Source organism: Callospermophilus lateralis, chromosome 9, assembly GCF_048772815.1.
Source record: "Callospermophilus lateralis isolate mCalLat2 chromosome 9, mCalLat2.hap1, whole genome shotgun sequence".
Taxonomy (NCBI): Eukaryota; Metazoa; Chordata; class Mammalia; order Rodentia; family Sciuridae; genus Callospermophilus; species Callospermophilus lateralis.
In genome coordinates this window covers 76,165,886-76,179,598 of record NC_135313.1, presented here as the reverse complement: position 1 = coordinate 76,179,598, position 13,713 = coordinate 76,165,886, and the positions used below count along the sequence as shown (strand labels likewise).

General features: G+C 38.4%; 1 protein-coding gene across 3 annotated transcripts in view; it reads left to right on the top strand.

The window, feature by feature from the left end:
* Nucleotides 1-13,713, top strand: part of Fmnl2 (formin like 2) — a 282,989-nt gene that overhangs the window by 65,387 nt on the left and 203,889 nt on the right. The window lies entirely within an intron of this gene.

Sequence of the window (13,713 nt, the reverse complement as noted above, 5' to 3'; positions counted from 1 at the left end):
ATGCATTGCAGATGGAAGTGCCTGAATCCAGAGTCATCCATGCCGACTTGTAGCCAAGCCAACACTATGGTACTTCTGTAATTTGGAGGAGACTCTGAGATTAGATTTTAACTGCTATATTTAACTTTTAATTATACCTTATTGGGAGAAGTTTTAATTTCCCAAGTGTTATAGTCAAGGCATGAAGATGTAGGTCAAGTGGGCTAATAGAATTAGAAAGAAAACAACATAACAAACTCCAGAATCTGCCAGTTGCATCTCAGGTAACTATAGGGCAGCCTATAGTTATTCACCAGTATGAAATTTCACTAGTTTAGAATAGCCCTAGTGTCTCCTAAATGGACAATGTGTTTCCAAGGCCAACTTGAAACAATGAGGTTAGACTTTAATTTGCAGATCTTGGTAGTCTAGCCTTTAGGGAACACAGAGTTGTCTGAGCAAATATAATGTAGTGCCAGGTTCCTTAAGCTGAAGATAAAATATGTGAGTCTATTTGTAAATCTGGATGAATCCTGCCCCTCTTCTGCTTCTTGGGGCCAGTGATTGAGAGGTGACTGAGATTGAGAGGTTTGTCTTAAACTTAGCTTGGAGTCTCCAGATATAGATTCAAGGCTCTAGCTTAACTAAGAGTTCCTGAGTTTGAATAATGTTGATGTTTACAGAGAGTCCCTTGGTTTTTTTGTCAGCTGACTGTTGAGCAGGGAGTCATCCTTGCTGCCAGTTAGACTATGAGGGTGACAAGCAGTGATCCAGGTCACTGGATCTGTTGGATGTGTGTATACAGAGTTGTTCCCATGATCTGTGCATGCATATCTAGGATCATCAAGGCCTTGGAGTATAGGACTGGGAGGCTCATTTTCAAGGCAGAATATTAGAAGCGAGGAAACATGGGCACATGGTACATCTCCTCTTTTGTTCTGCTCCCATCTGTGTTAGCTTGCTGCTGCTCTGATACAGCCTCACCTTCTGTGTGCCTCATTGTATCAGTGCTGAGAAGCCCACTGGACCTGAACTATTGTTTTGGTTTGACCTGTCCTGTCTGTGTCTTTGAGCCCCAGTGAGTGTGAATAAATGCATTGATTTTTTAAAAAATTATAGCAGCTTCTCTGGAAGCATTGGAGCCTAGAGAAGTCATCCATCATTTCATTGCCTGTATTGTGACTTCTTTTTCTTTTTCTGTCATTTTTGTAACTGTGGAAAAAGTGATATCAAGTTTAACCATTTTAGCCATTTCTAGGTGTGCAATTCAATAGCATTAAGTCCTTTCACATGGTTGTGCGACCATCACCACCATCCATTCTCCAAAGTTTATACTCCACCCAAACTGTACCCATTGAACGCTGGTTCCCCATTTCTTTCCCATGAACTGCTGGTAACCTCTATGTCTGTCTGTCTGTCTCTCTCTCTCTCTCTCTCTCTGAATTTGCCTACTCGATTTCACATAGGTGGAATCATGCAATGTGTATCCTTTTGTTGTCTGGTTTATTTCACTCAGCACCTTGTTTTCAAGGTTCATCCATGTTGAAGCATTTGTCAGAACTTTCTTTTCAAGGCTGAACCTTTCACCATAAGGCTATACCGTGTTGGTTTATCTGTTCATCTGCTGATGGACACTGGGTTGTTTTCACTTTTGGCCATTGTATATAGATAGCAACATGAACAGTGGCACACAAGGATCTGTTTGAATATCTGTTTTTAATACTCTTAACTAGAACTGGAATTGCTGAATCATATCTTTAACTTTTGGAGGAGGTATCATATGGTTTCCTGCAGCGCTGTACTATTTTATCTTCCCACTAGCCATGCATGAGGGGCATGAAGTGGCATTTCATTATGGTTTTGATTTTAATTTGTGCATAGATTTAGAAGAATATTAAAACATTGGCACACACCTGTAATCCCAGTGGCTCAAAAGGCTGAGTCAGAAGGATTGTGAATTCAAAGCCAGCCTCAGCAACTCGGTGAGACCTTGTCTCTAAATAAAATATAAAGTGCTGGGGATGTGGCTCAGTGGTTAAGCTCCTCTGGGTTCAATCCCTGCTACCAAAAAACAAAAGTGAAAGTTAAAACAATGTACACAACAAAAATATAAAATAACTTCCCCCCAAAACAAAACAAAAAAACCAAAACCCAAACAAACAAAAAACAGTGTATGTGCCAATTTCCATCCTGATCAGTTAATATTTTTCATGTTCTCTTTTTGCCTTTAAAATGACTATTTTAATTGCTTCTTTCTGGGATCTGTCTTGAAGTTACCATTTCTCTGAAGAAACAGAATTTGAACCAAGAAATGCAAATGGAAGGGGAAAAGAACTGGGTAAAACTTCAGGGTTTCTGTGGATCCCGAGGAAACTTGCAGGGTATTGCAAACACAGGAGAGTCTGGTTGTAAGAGGCAAGTTTCTGGTGAGACAAAATGGATTAGACCAAGGCAAATGCCAGGCATCAGAAAGTAAGATCATTCAATTTATCATCCTTTCCCTAAGGCTGAGACGTTTTTAAGTAGTTTGGAAAAACTTCCAAGGGAAAAGGCAAGCTTCAGAATAATTTAAAAACTTGTCCCCTGTAGGCCTGCATGCTAAAAGCTAGTTTTACCAAAAGGCTTAAGCAAAAAAAAAAAAAAAAAAAAAAGTTTGAAAACCAATCTTAAAATACTGTATTAACAGATTACAGTGTATGTTTACTAGATACCAGAGAATTTAAAGGAGAAAAGTGAAACAAAAATGAAAGTTTTCAAAAAGATTAATTTGGTTGCCCCAAATTTACTTTTGCTTGTAAGAAAATCATATTTTTAAAAGAACTGATTTCAAACATGTTTACTCTGAAGCTTGTTTGCAAACATGATTACTACTACTAAAGCTAAACGATACTTAAAATGTCAGTAGAAAAAAACCCACACCTCTTTCCTACTGACTAGTTTTTAGCTTGAAGTTTTCAGGAAGAAGCATCCAATTCTGAGCATGATCTGAAACCCCCAGCTCTGTTAGAGAATAGATGCTTGTCTCAGGCAGAGGTTGACAAGGATGGCACTCAGTACTGGGGCATTGCTATCAATGGTGAGCTCATCTTTGTTTCAGGAAGATGCTGATCAACCACATCTGAGTCCAAAAATTCCCAGACAAACTCATCTCTGAGCTGCCAGGTCATCCTGATTGGTTATGCAGAGATCTGTGGACTAGAACAAAGGGAAGAATGAATTGAATGGGAATTTATGCATGTCTGTGGAATTAATGACAATAATACCTCTGCAAAGTTGCTTAGAAACCTAATAATGGAAAGAACTTGATTAGGTTCCACTGTGTAATATCAATTGTAGAGGCAGCATGAGGTTGAACATAGGACTAGGAATAGGAAGATGGGTTCCAGGATCACATTTGTGTGTTGTTAGCCCAAAGTGTCTTGTATTGGTTGCTTTTTGTAAGTTTTAGAGGGAACTGTCAGATGCATCATGTATGTGGGAACATTTTTGAAACACAATACTGTGAGCATTCTTATTAGCAGGTCATATAATGAAACTGAAATGAAAAGAATAATGGCCACCTCCAAACCCCACTCCCATCTGTTCATTTCCTCTTGGCATCACTTAGGGTTTTCTTGTCAGAAGTGCATGCAAAGCTTCCATCAATATCTTTGGCTCTGAGGAAGTCAATTGAATGAATGACTTCAGGGTTTGAAAAATAAGTTGTTGTTTGTTATAGATCTGATGGTGATTTGCCTAATCCCCAAGTCTGATACTGTGAGATACTGGAACCAACCAGAAATTAATTCTCTTACTATATTTGTGACATTGTTAGGGGTATAGATACAACACAAGTAGATTTTGCTTTGGGGCAGTTAATAACATGCAGGCACTTGGGGACCACAAATGAGTGCTAACATTCTGGGGGAAACTAAGCTGCAATGTCTGAAATGTGATTGTATGTCCACAGGCCCTGTTAAGGGGAGATTTATGAGTGTCTGCTTACCATGTGAAACATACAGTCATGGTTAAGAGTAGATGGTATATTCAGAGTCCCCAAGCTCTTCCATGTGCTTCCCTCCTGATACTTGTAAAAGGTTACTGAATTCACCGAGGAACTTACATAAATGTGAGGTGATTGAATTCTGTTGTCAGCATGCCTTCCTCTTACATGGTAGTCTTGGCTTTGGAGCTCATTTCCTTTTGCAGTGAGTCAAGTGGAGTCACAGAAGTATTACCAGGAATTGGTGTTACAGGGATGGTGTAAATGTAGATAAATGAAAGGGTCTGGTAGCCTTGTTATTTTACATGATGATCTTAGTGTGCATTTATTGTGCTTATATAAAATTATAAAGTCATTACTCCTACTGTGCTACTGGGTTGGAGTGCCTACCATGTGTCAAGCCCTGGACGCTTTACATTTATTGATTCCAATCCCTGCTAGCACTTACAAGCCAGATGGTTTCATTGATGAGGAAATTAGCATGGATAGGTCAAAACAAACTGTTCTAGGCCATGTGCTGGTGTGAGATCACCTTTGTGGCTCTCCAATGGCCTGAATTCTTTGGGATGCTCTTACCCTGCCTTCTATCATGTTTAGGGTACCAGGCTTAAGAAAATCAGGGAAAGTGCTTTCCTATTAAGGCATGTTTTTTTAGTTACAAAATGTTTAATTGTTTTGTGGTTGTATGAAACATTCTTCCTGGAAGCTTTCAGGGTTTATCTTGTTCCTGTGTTTAGCGGTTTGAGTCATGGATACCCAGTGTGAAGGGAATCACTGTATGTTCATAATGCCTGGGGAACACCACTCTCATGCAGTTGCCTTGAAAGTTTCCAGGAATAGGGATTGATATCCTGGGTTCTAACCCAACCAAACTTAGAATTTTAATTTTTCAATACTATAATTATTTGATTTGTATCATATGGTTGTCCCTTTTCTTTCTGTTTAATTCTCCCCACATTTTACACACACACACACACACACACACAGAAGTTGTAGATGGACACAATGACCTTATTTATTTATTTTTAAGTGGTGTTGAGGATTGAACCCAGTGCCTCACCTGTGCCAGGCGAGTGCTCTACCACTGAGCCACAACCCCAGGTCCCTCCCCACATTTTTAATTAATGCATTGTAGTTGTGTATGTTGATGGGATTTGTTGTTAGATATTTGTACATGCTCACAATAGAACAATATAATTTGGCCAGTATCACTCACCAGCACTTACCACTTCCCTCCCTGCCTCTTACCCCTTGGTCTCTTTTCTCTACTGATATTTCCCCCCCCCTTTTTTTTTTTAAAGGAAACAGCTTTAATCCCAGTGCTCAGGAGGCTGAGGCAGGAGGATTGAGTACAGATCCAGCCTCAGCAACTTAGTGTGGCACAAACCGACTCAGTGAGACCCTGTCTCAAAATAAAATACAAAAAAAGGGCTGTAGATGTGGCTCAGTGTTTAAATGCCCCTGAGTTCAATCCCCTGTACTAAAAAGAAAAGAAAACTGCTTTATTGAGATTACCTCGTATGTCATGAAATTCACCCTAATTTTAAGTGTACACTTGAAAATGATTTTTAGATTTACAGAGTTGTCACCATCACCACAGTCTCATTTTGGATCATTTCCATTGTCTCTCAAAGAAATTTTGCCACAGTTGTTTGTTTTTAAATTTCTATGGTGCCCTCCTCTGATTTTCTATCCAGTTTTGAAGTTGCCTTGAAGAACAAATTATTTTTAAAAATTATCTTTAATTCCAATCAAACAATATAGCATTCACCACATGTCAGGCCCTGCTCTAAGTGCCTCATGAAGATTAGCTTTGAAACAGGGATTTTTTTGTGGGGAGTACTGAGAATGAACCCAGGGCCTTCTGCGTATGAGGCAAGCACTCTACCATTGAGTTACACTCCCAGCTTCTAGGCAGGTGCCCTTATTATTTATATTTTGCTGATGAGGAAACAAAGAAAAGTTAAATAGCTCAGCCAATGTCACTGAGCTGGTAACATTAGAGTCAGTAATGAAAACATGCAGGTTTGTCTCTGAAAGGTGCTTCTTATCATGGGACAGTGGGAAGCTCTGGAGACTTACTACTAAAGCTCCAGATTTGACCTTTTGAGTTTACCCATGAAACAGTTCCTTGAGTTTTTGTCTCATTTATTTGGGGACATTCTTTGGCAAATAGAATGGGGTCAGTTACTCAATTTAAGAGATTTTCTTTGCATTTACCCCTCACATATGAATTTTAGAAATGCAAAAAAACCAATCTAGGGTTCAATTCCTCCTTCCTTTGGGCTTTCCTTCTCTGCTCTGTGAGTACCGTTGATCCTGTTTAATGCAAGGAGCCATAATATTCTTACTTGTGCAAGAGCCAATTCAATTGCTGTGCAGTTTAAATTAGGTGATACTAAAGCACTGGTTATAGTTTCTGGTACTTGGCAGTTCCATAAATATTTCCTGATGAATTTCAACCCCAGACTATTCGCTGACCTTTCTGTTTCTTATTTCTCATTCATATTTCTTTGTCTTTAAATTCCATTCTGTCATTTAATCTTATACTGCCTTGTTCTATAACTTAACTCCTTCATGGACATGTGTGCAAATTTTTATGCTTATAAATTTCCTTCCCAGGATTATGGAGATCAGGAATCTAGTCATTCCTTTTTTTCTCCTACAGTGTTTGGTTTAGCACATTGGATACCCATAGAAACATTGATAAAATGTTTTGTGAGCATTGGTGTGAGGTGCCAAGTCTGTAATGTTTATTCACGTTTCACCTTTCAGGGTGTCATTTTTCTTTTCTAGTTGGAAGTTGGAAGATATTTTTGGAGCTGGAGGGAATTTGAGCAAGCCTTTAGAAACAGCCTGCTGACTTACACATTTGTGGGCATTGTAACCTAGAAGTTCAGTCAAGTCCAGTTAAAAGTTTTTTAACTTGCAAGGGGTTTTTAACCTAAAATGAAATATGCAGTTCAGTTTTCTGCCTTAGTTTTTTATTGCTTTTTCCTCTTACAGAGCCAACTTGGGGCCTTAGTCCTATGTAAGGCTGAGGACATAGGTCTGTGAGATCTTACTTTCTGAGAGAGATTGGGTGTAGCTTCAGTAATGGGATTGCAGAGAGAGAGGTACCTAAGGTTACATAACTGCCAGGGAGCCTTATAGTTGTCCTCCATTCTGTGCTACTGATCAATGCTGAATCACACTGAAGGATTCTCAGTGCCTGTGATGAAAACGCTGGTCAAATCTCTGTAGGTAAAAGTTATAGAAATGGGTTATTTACTATATACTAGTATTCTGATAATTCTATTCTTAAAGTTTTTGGCCTAATTTCCAAACAACGAAATTGAGTCTGCACTGTTCTCTGGAGTCAAACAATTAGTAAGTAAAAATAAATGATTGACAGTTATTATAGTTGTACTACTTAAAGTGTATTTTTATAATGAAAACAAAATAAGCTTCTTTCCAATATACCAGAACCAGTTAAACAGTCACATTTACATGTGGTGTTTTGTTGTGGTTGCCCCTCAGTCACGTCTGGATGGAGTTCTAGTGATGTTGTGTCCGTAACACTGGGAAGAGAGATGAACCCTCCTTAGATAAAGTAAGTCAGGTGCAATGCTTCTGTGGTTTTCCATGTGTTTCCAATCAATATTTCCTGACAATTCCCCAATGCCTTCTCTTACCCTCAGCTCTCTGGCATAAAAGCTTCAAGAAGCAAACTATTAATTTCATCCAGAACACACAGACAGAGTTGCAGGGCCTTTTAGCAATGTTTTGTGGGGGTTCTCTGTCCTCACAGATTGAACACACCCCTATTAATATGTGGCAGATTTGTGGTAGGGACATATCCTGAGATAAGGACGAAGGTGTTTCTTCATCTACCTCATAGCTGTCATAAAAATATTTAGGACTGTGGCATGTGAGTAAATGGATGGGAGAACGGGATTGAGGAGAAGTTGTTCAGGGTTCGTTAGATGACAATTGACCTTGAACTGAAAGTCTTCTACTTTTGTAGTTGACTGTGCTGAAATATCCTCCAACAAAGCTGAGCGCTTTAGGAATGACAGTCCGGCAACTTGACTGTGCTGAAACATCCTCCAACAAAGCTGAGGAATGACAGTCCGGCAGGTACTTGAGTGTTTCAGAAACCATGGTAAGCACCGTAGCAAAGGTAAGACAGTAGTCCTTAATGATGGCTGCCTTGGCCCTTGGTACCTGCTACTACTTGTTCTATTCCATCTCCCATTAGCTACGCAGTTATAAGTCAGGAGTTGGGTCACCACACGCTCTCAGTGTGTGGTATTGTGGGTGTAGTTCTTGAAAATTCATCTCACTTCATCAAGTCACAGGATGAACACACAGTCAACCTTAGTGTGAAATGCCTTCTTTTGATCATCAGTGAAGGCACAGTGGTTATGAAGTAATTGATCAGAGGTGGGGCCCAGGTATTAGGGTTTTTTAAAAGCTCTCCCTAGATGATTCTGATGGAAAGCTGCAATTGAGATTATATTTTTCTTAAACACAAAGAGGCAATAAAACAAGATATTTTATATTTGTGTAATATTTGATAGTTTTAGAAGAGCTGTTTATAGCCTATTCCTATTGTTACCTTGAACTACCATAAGGACATATACTTAAAAGTTCAAGTTCATCACCTATTCACATTAGATAACGGTTTCTAAGAAACCTGGAAACTATTTGTAAGAATAGTAAATTTCCGGCACACCTGACTGATCTGAAGAGTAAAACACTGAGCACTCACAGCATGAAGGCTTTTCTGCCTTGCCTCCTAGACTCTGCCTGGCTGGGTCAGGAGGCCTGAAATAGCAAGTCTGGAGTTTTGTATTACAACATCCTCTTCTTACTTCTGCTAGGGGAGCACTGTGTCAACCTGGTTTGTTTCTCCTACTCTGGTATTGGAATAGTTGAGAGCAGGAAATGATTCATAGTAGGCCCCAAACAAGCATAAAATCAAAACCAGTGCTCTAACCACTAACTCCTAAAAAATATTATGGGGAAGAGGGAAGCCAGAAGGGAAGGAAAGCAGAGGAAAGTTATGTTTTAAAACAATTTTTTTGTTGTTTTACTTTATAAAATTATTTTTTTAAAGCAACATAATCTCTCCCCAGACTTTTAAAAAGTTTGGTGTGAGAGTGTGCACCTATAATCCCAGTGACATGGGAGGCCACAGACAGAAGGATCACAACAAGTTCAAGGCCAGCTCCAGCATCTTAGCGAGACCCAAGCAACTTAGCGTGTCTCAAAATAAAAAATGAAAAGGGCTGGGGATGTAGCTCAGTGGTAAAGCACCCGTGGGTTCAACCATCAGTACAAAAATGAAAATGAAGAGAGATTGTAACTTTCAAACTTGCAAGATAATGTGTGAAGCAAAAATTATCTCAAAAAGGTAAAAGTAGGGAGTATAACACTGCTTCCTCTTCATGCCAACTCTGTACCCAGTACTACTGTTTGAGGTAACCTCACTGAGGTTTCTTGGAAATCCTTTCAGCATGCAATGTGTATTCAGGCAGGGCTCCTGACATTGGTGAGGTGGATGGTGTTTAGATTACCTTGGGAATGACTTCCCCTGGAGTTGTGCAGTTTGCCCTGCCAGATGTGGTTGCCCTAGATGCAGAACCTACATTGCAAATGAAACAAAATTGTATCACACTTAATCTATTGTGCTGTACCTTGTCTTTTTCACTTAATAGTATGAAATGGAAGCTTTGCTTTTGCTTTCAGAGGGTATTATCACATTGCCAAAGTACCAAATTCTGCTATTAAAAAGTAGCTCTGATTTATATGACCAACAGGGCTTGAGAGCATCTGTTTCTCCCCATTCTTGCCAACTTTGCATTTTGTCAAATTAGAAAAATGATTTCTGATTGTTTGGCAAAGTATTTATTCCAAAAATGTTTTAAGTATCTTTTGTGTGCTGGGCTCCATGCTGTATGCTGGAAGACAATGGTGAATCAGAGTCATGGTTCGTTCTTTTCTAGAAATGTATGCTGTAGTGGCAGCAAGAGACAATAACCAAGTAAACAAATCACAATTTACTTTTATTTATGTATGAATTTATCATGGAAACAAAGGGGCAGTTGTAGTCTATTGTGGTTTAATTTGAAGTTTAAAATGCCACAGAAATAGGCCTACTTCTTATGTTTATATAGTATTTATTATTTTTAATATACTTTTAAATTTCTTCTTGGGTCTTCTCCTTCCCTCCCTCCCTCCCTCCCTTCCTTCCTTGGTACCAGGTTTGAACCCAGGGGTGCTCTGTCACTGAGCTACATCCCCAGCCCTTTTGTATTTTATTTTGAGACAGTGTTTTGTCAAGTTGCTTAAGACTTAAGCTAAATTGCTGAGACTGGCCTTGAACTTGCTATCCTCCTGCCTTAGCTTCCTGAGCCGCTGGAATTATAGGCATATGCCACCATGTCTGGCTCTTCTAAGTAATCTTACCTTTGACTCAGGAACTTTTTTCCTTCTGAAGAATCAGACAAATGGTAGTTACCAATTTTTTTAAATATATATGTATTTTTAGTTGTTGAAGGACCTTCATTTTATTTATTTATTTATACGTGGTGTTGAGAACTGAACCTAGTGCGTTAACATGATAGGTAATGCTCTACCACAGTGCTACAACCTCAGTTTAGGTACCAACTCTTTAGAAACTGTCCTTTCAAAACTTTTCTGAAATGATACTATTTTATTCTTTTTGAGGAGGCTCTTATGCAATGTGTTGGAAGGGGGGTAAGTGTCTAGAACATTTGACCTTCCATATCCACAGATTCCACATATGGTGATTCAACCAACCATGAATAGAAAATGTTAAAAAAAATTGTGTCTGTAAGCGAACATGTACAGAATTTTTTCTTATTCCTAAATAATACAGAATAACAGTAATTTACATAGCATTGCCATTGTATCAAATATTATAAACAATTCAAAGATTACTTAAGACTGAGGAGGAACGAGCATTGGTTATATGCCATACTCCATGGGAGATCCTGGAACTAACCCCCCATGGTTACTGAGTGTCAATCACTTTGAAATAAGAATTGATTGAAAACTCTTTTGTAATTAGACTGTGTTTTAAAATTTTGTGACATGGCAATTGGTCTTAAGTCAGTAGTGACTTTGGATAGAAATAGGTCAAGTTGTGAGGTAGAAAATGTTCCTGGTTATCATAGTATGTCACATACATGTAGGTCTGAGATCTGATCCTGTTTTTCTGGTCCATCTAGAGATTGACCTAAAGTTGGAGACACGTGCAGTGTCCATCCAAATTTGTCCACGCAGAGTTGCCTGCCCTGGTGGATGCCCTTGTCTTACATTGTGTTTAACTCCTGATCCTTTCCTACAGTCTGGTTAAGGGCTGTGGGAACTGGAGCATGAGCTGGTAATAACTTTCTGCCTCCAGCGATTCATTTTTCTTTTCTGTACTGCTTCAGAGATAGAGGTTTTATTGAAATTTATAGAGTCTAAAAGCTTAGTATTTTAATTTTCTAGTTATTTTCTACATGAAGCAAAGTGCTGTTGCCATATTAATGTGATTGGTAATTATTGACAGAGCCATGACCTGTGTATTTTGTTATTTTTTTTCTGTTCGAAGCTTTCTGTAGACCCTAACTTTACGCTGTCTTCAATTTCATGGATGGAATTATTTCATTTAAAATCTTTGAAGTTGTTTTGACCAAGGATTGAATCCAGGGTTGCTTAACCACTGAGACACACCCCGGCCCTTTTTATTTTTTGTTTTGAGACAGGGTCTCTATAAGTTGTGTAGGGCCTTACTGAGTTGCTAAGGCAGGCTTGAACTTGTGATCCTCATGCCTCAGCCTCCTGAGTCACCTGGATTACTGGTGTTCGTCACTGTGCCCAGCTAAAAATTCTGGATTTTAAGAAATAAGAGCTCTCAGATTTGTGTCATATGATGAGGATATAATACCTGATTTTGCCTCTGAGGACCATTACTGTTATACTAAGCAAATTAAAATTTTTCTGCCCTTTTTTTTTTTCTATAAACTGAAGGTCATGTGATAAGGAATCACTGACATCTTTTCAGCTTGAATCTTAAGAAGAAAAATGATGTCAACAGATGTATGCTGTGAGCAATTGGTCATGTTGGGATCTTTATGATACTAGTTTTATCAAACAGTGACCAGTTATCCACTCACTGACAAAGTAAAGTGCTGTTTTCAATGTGGCAATTAAGAGATTGTAATTTGCTTGTGTTTAGGAAGCAAGTTCTCATATTAGTCCATTTTAGAACTGGGTGCCATATGATTATGTCTCTTCCTTGGCAAATGTCACCTGTCACAAACATATACTCGTATATGCACTCACTGTTTTACATTTGATAATGTTCTGTTACAGGCAAAATGAACATTATGCTAAGTGTATTCTACTTAATTCATTTAGCTGGGGTGGGGAAATACCACTTTTTAGTGGCCTTCTGGATGCTTTTTGAGCTCAAATCTGAGGCATGTTGCTTACAAGTAATTTCCACATACCTATTATCACTTGCATGAACCCCTTTATTTAGAGATTGGATTCAAGATTTATTTCAGTAAATTCTGGAAGTACAAACCTCCCCTCCCGAACTAATGGTTAAAAGTGGACCTTACTGCCATTCCCATATGGCCTCTGTTTTAGTTGCTTGTTTGCAAAGGGCTAAGTGACTTCTGGGACCAAATGGTCAGCTGACCCCCTGTCCCCACCTTTTTTAGCCAGGATCTGGAAAATAATGATTATTTTAAGATTAGTTATTTTCCTTATTACCTAAATAAAAAAGAGATTGTCTTTAGGAACCATTACTTTAAATTATCTTCTTTGAATGTTAATTCTTCATAGCTTTCTTCAGAAAAGTGGAGAAAACAATCCCTACCCTCATAGGATCATTATAAAGCTTGGGATACTGGAGTGAAAACTTAGAAAATTAGACTTAGGAGAAATTGAGTTACCTAGGATTACCTACCAATGTCTCTAAATAGTAATAAATAAGCAAAGGTTTAAAATGTTTGTCTGCCGACTTGTTGTATGTGCACAGTTACTCCAAAAGACTCAATTTTTCATCAAATGGATAGTTTCTTTATGCATCTGATGATAAGAAATATATTCTAACTGCTTTTGTAAATGAGCAACATGTTTTTGAAACCATTATGAATTTGAATTCCATTAATTTAAACATCAGATACACCATTTTTAGATTCAGGTGTCCTAATTTAGGTAACTATCATGTGAAACTTGGAGTACCTTGGCTAAATAGGAGAAATTAATGTACCATGTATTTGCTTAAAAGAATAAATCTGAGAAATATTCTGAATATTTTTGAGAAAAGATTGCTTCTCTATATCCGTGTGCATAAAATTTTATGAGATATGGTTTATGCCATTATCAGTATTTGGCTCATGTCTATGTAAAAGGAAAATCGAATTCTCAAAGGTTGAATGTTTTCTTTTCCTAAATAGGGACTGCTGGCTGCATTTTTTTGAAAACTCTCGGATGATTCAGTCTTCATCTCCAGTTTACTCTCATGCTGGTGTTGCCTGTGTTGATTAAGCATGTTAAAGCTTGACATCATGATTCAATCCTTCTGATTTTGCAATAAATCAAAGTAGAGTGGAAGCAGTTTTCTTAAGGCCCGACACACCCATCCTAATTTACAGTATTGTTGTACACATGCACCAGGAAACACACACACACACACACACACACACACACACACACACACACACGAGACATCTGAGGGATTTGGC